This window comes from Tamandua tetradactyla, chromosome 16, assembly GCF_023851605.1.
Source record: "Tamandua tetradactyla isolate mTamTet1 chromosome 16, mTamTet1.pri, whole genome shotgun sequence".
Classification (NCBI taxonomy): Eukaryota; Metazoa; Chordata; class Mammalia; order Pilosa; family Myrmecophagidae; genus Tamandua; species Tamandua tetradactyla.
In genome coordinates this window covers 69,786,644-69,791,661 of record NC_135342.1, presented here as the reverse complement: position 1 = coordinate 69,791,661, position 5,018 = coordinate 69,786,644, and the positions used below count along the sequence as shown (strand labels likewise).

Genomic DNA, 5,018 nt, shown 5'->3' with positions numbered 1-5,018 from the left:
ATGTTTAACATAAAAATTATGTTTAACATCATTAATGTTATGTTACGTAACATAATTTATGTTAAATTATGTTTAACATAAAAATTATGTTAAGTGAAAGAAACCAGACACAAAGTACTACATATTGCATGAATCTATTTATATAAAATGTAAATGTAAATAAATCTATAGAGACAGAAATAGATTAATAGTTAGGTAGGGTTAGAGAAAGATAGAGAGGTGACTGCTAAGGGATATGGGGTTTTTCTTTTTGGAGTAGTGAAAAAGTTCTAATATTGAGTGTGGTGATGAATGTACAACTCTTTGAATGTACAAGGAACCACTGATTGTACACTTTGCGTGAATTGAATGGTATCTTAATATATATATCAATAAAATGGATTTTTTTCTTTTGAATTTTTCATGATAAAACAATGTACAAGCACATACATTCTTAACATACAAACATTCTATACATGGTGTGCAATCAGTGGCTCACAATATCATCACATAGTTGTGTATATGATAATTTTTTAGAACACTTGCATCACTCCAGAAAAAGAAGTAAAAAGAAAAAAGAAAAAACTTATAAAACAAACCCCTTACCCCTCCCTCTCATAAACCACTAGTATTTCCATCTACCCAATATATATATATTTTTTAATTTTAACATTTTTCCCCCTATTATTTATTTATTTTTGATCCATATGTTTTACTCATCTGTCCATACCATAGATAAAAGGAGCATCGGACACAAGGTTTTCACAATCACACGGTCACATTATGAAAGCTGTATCAGTATACAATCATCTTCAAGAAACATGTCTACTGGAACATAGCTCTACAGTTTTAGGTACTTCCCTCTAGCCACTCTAATACACCATAAACTAAAAAGGGTATATCTATACAATGCGTAAGAATAATTTCCAGGGTAATGTTACAACTCTGTTTGAAATCTCTCAGCCACTGACACTTTATCTCATTTCTCTCATCCCCCTTTCGGTCAAGAAGTTTTTCTCAATCCCTTGATGCCGAGTCCCAGCTCATCCTAGGATTTCTGTCCCACGTTGCCAGGGAGGTTTACACCCCTGGGAATCATGTCTCACGTCGAGGGGGGAGGGCAGTGAGTTCACTTGCCGTGTCGGCTGAGAGAGAGAGAGAGAAGCCACATCTAAGCAACAAAAGAGGTTCTCTGGGGGTGACTCTTATGTATGATTTTAAGTAGGCTTAGCCTATCCTTTGCAGGGATAAGTTTCATAGAGGCAGCCCCCAATATCAAGGGCTCAGCCTATTGATTTGGTTGTCCCCACTGCTTGTGAGAGCTTCAGGAATTCTCCAAATGGGAAAGTTGGTTTTCCCCCTTTTCTTCTCAGTCCCCCAAGGAGATCTGCAAATATTTCTTTATTCACTGTTCAGATTACTCTGGGATTTATTGAGGCATCACACTAATCTGGACAAACCAGCAAAATCTCATGCCCTATTCACAGTTCCATATTCTTATGGTGAATAAAACAGATTTTTAAAAAGAAAAAAAAATTTTCCACCAGCATCTGTTTACGATGATTTAGATGTTCTCAAAAATGATTCACATTTTCTTTACTTTGCCTGTACTATCTTCTGAGCTTACATCAGCAGAATCTTTAACATTCAAATTTCTAACAGTCTGTTCTAGGCAATTTAGGCTTTTCCTCTCACACTCCTTAAAATTCTTCCAGCCTCAACCCATTACCTAATTTCAAAGTCATATCCACATTTTTAGGTATTCATTTCAGCAGCACCCCAATTCTAGGTACCAAAATCAATATTTGTTTTCTATTGCCACTATAACAAATTACAATTTAAACCACAAAATTAGTGGTTTAAAAAACACCAAAAATTTGGGGGACAAGATGGCAGGTTCACAGTGCACATCTGTGGAGGCTTGAAAATATGTGTGCCTAGAAGCAGATTTTTAAAGCAGGTTCTCTTCAAAACATCTTTTTTATACCACCCAATATATACCTTGATTCACCATGGCAGTAGCAGCAGTAAAATGGGCCATATCAAGTAGGACTATCTTGAAACATTTATTTTCAATCCAAAATGGAGCTTTAATATCGCATTTGTCATGAATCTATATATTCTTCTCTTCCAGATGACTATAATTGCAAAGTAGAACTTGATTTGACATCCAATGGCAGGACGATAGTATGCTACCACCCTTCTGTGGATACTCCATATGAACACACAAAGCCTACCCCTCAGCCTGATCCTGTACATAAGAATGAAGAAACACATGACCAAGTGATGAAAACCAGATTAGAAGAAAAAGAAGAAAATCTAAAGCAAGGACCCATGATAGAACAGCTTAGCAAAATGTTCTTTACTACTAAGCACCATTGGTATCCTCATCGACAGTATCACAGATGTCATAGGAAACTGAATCCCTCAAAAGAGAGATGATTTTCAAGTTCTCTTTAGGACTCAAAGAGAAATGTTATCTTTTGCCTTATTTGCCATTTGAGAAAAAATAACCTGGTGTATTTACTAATATGTTACATAGTAAAATAGTAATAAAATATCTTTTCATATAAAAACAAAAATTTATGCTCTTACAGTTCTGGTGTTGAGATATCTGAAGTCAGTTTCACTGGTTTGAAGTCAACGTGTTGGGTTGGTTTCTTCTGCAGGCTTTGAGGGGAAAATCCATTTCCCTTTACAGCTTTTAGTGGCCCCCCGTATTCCTTGGCCATGACCCTGTATTAGTCAGGGTTCTCTAGGGAAACAGATCCAACAGGAGATATCTATAAATATTATAAGATTTTACAAAAGTGTCTCAAGCAACTGTGGGGATGCACGAGTTCAAATTCCACAGGGCGAGCTGCACACTGGCACCTCCAATCAAGGTCTTCGATGAACTCCCTAGGAGAAGCTGGCTGGTTGAAATAGAGATGAACCTTCTCTCTCCTGATGGCCGAAGTCATCACTTCTTTTAAAACCTTCAACTGACTGCATTAAACATCACTCATTGATGAAGACACTCTCCTTAGTTGATTGTAGATACAATCAACCACAAATGCAATCAACTTACTGATGATTTAAGCCCATGAAATGTCCTTGAAGTAAAAGTAAGACCACTGCTTGCTTGACCAGACAGACATCTGGGCACCATCACCTGGCCAAGTTGACACCAGAATCTAACCGTCATAGGCCCCTTCATCTTCAAAACACACTGTTCTAATCTCTGCTAGAGGCATCACATTGCATTCTCCTCTGACTGACTCCTCTTGCCTCCCTGTGTTGAGATTACACAAAAACTATTGTGAGTACATCAAGTCCACCAGTCTACTCGATGATAATCTCTGCATGTCAAGATCCTTCTTATAATCAGTTCCCATAATCATTGTAGAGTCCATTTTCCCATAGAAGGTAACACTCTCAGGTTCCAGGGATTAGGACAAGAACATAGTTGGGTGGCCATTATTTAGCTTTCACAATCCATTTACATTTAATGTAATTATTGACAAAGTAGTATACATCTGTTATTTTCTATTTCTGCTTCTATTTAAAAATTCCTTTGCTATGTCTTATGTCTATTCCTCCATTCTGCCTTCTTTTGTGTTAGATGTTTTTCTAGTGCACTATTTTAATTCCCTTGTCATTTTAAAAATATTATTTTAAGTTATTTTTAACTTAAAGTGTAATTGTAATTGCCTAGAAATCGCAATGAACATTTTACCTTATACCATTTTTACCTAGATGAACACCAACCTTATTTCAGTATGAACAAAACTTCATTCCTGTATAGCTTCATTCTACCTCTCATTCTTTGTGCTGTTATTGCATGCAAATTACATCTATACATTGTATGCCCATCAACACAAATTTATAATAATTGTGTTATTCATTTTTCTTTTTAAAAAAAGGAGGAAGAAAAACACCAGTGTCTTAGTTTGCCAGAACTGCTATGACGACCACCACAGCTTGTTTTGGCTTAACAACAGGTATTTTTTGACTCACGGCTTTGAGCTAGAAGAAATCTAAAATCAAAGTATCAGCAAGGCTTGCTTTCTCACCTGAGACTAACATTCTGGTGCTGAGTTCTTTTTTAAACAATTTTTATTGAGAACAAAATTGGCTACATGAACGTAGTTCGTACATCTTTTTTTTTCAACACAATTTTATTCACACATCATACAATCTGTACAATGTGTGCAGTCAGTGACTCTCAGTTTAATCACAGAGCTGTGCTTACATTGCCACAATCAATTTTAGAGTATTTTCATAGCTTTGCAAAGAAAAATCCCATGCCCCTTACATAAGCCCCCATTATTGACACTTAGCATTGGTGTGATACCTTTAGTTAAAACTGATAGAGCAGCATTAAGATATTACTGTTAACGATAGTCTCATAGTCTGCATTAGGTACATTTCCCCCATACCATACACCACCCTAATATTAGCACCTTATAGTTGTGACATACATTTGTTCTAATTCGTGGAAGAACATTCTTGTATTTGCCCCACTAACCACCTCCTTCATCCACAACAGGATTCACCATATCATACACTCCCTTGTTCCATCCTCTAGCTTTCCTTCTAGTGACATACACGGCCCTGAACTTGCCCTCTCAATCACACCACACACACGACTAGCACTGTTATTTATACACATGATAATGTGCTGCTTAACCTCTACCCATTGCCAGCTTTATAATTAACCTTATCAAAAGACTGTATAAATTAAGCATCAGTTCCCTATTCTCTATCCTCATTCTGTGTCCTGGTAACCTAAATTCTAGTTAATAATTCCATGAGTTTGTTCATTATATTTAGTTCCTGTTAGTGAGAACATGCCATATTTGTCCTTTCGTATCTTAGGTCACTCAACATGATGTCCTCAAGGTTCATCCATATTGTTGCAGGCTCAGGATTTCATTCCTTCTTACAATATTACAGTAATGTCCCATTGTATACCACATTTGTTTATTCTTCATTGGTTGATGGGCACGTGGGTTGTTTCCATCTTATGGCAGTTGTGAATCATGCTGCTGTGACAT

The 5,018-nt window shown here is 36.4% G+C and overlaps 1 pseudogene; it reads left to right on the top strand.

Moving 5' to 3' along the window:
- The first annotated feature begins 1,991 nt into the window (after positions 1–1,991).
- LOC143659759 (large ribosomal subunit protein mL42 pseudogene) lies at positions 1,992–2,481 on the top strand (annotated as a pseudogene).
- The last annotated feature ends 2,537 nt before the right edge of the window (positions 2,482–5,018 follow it).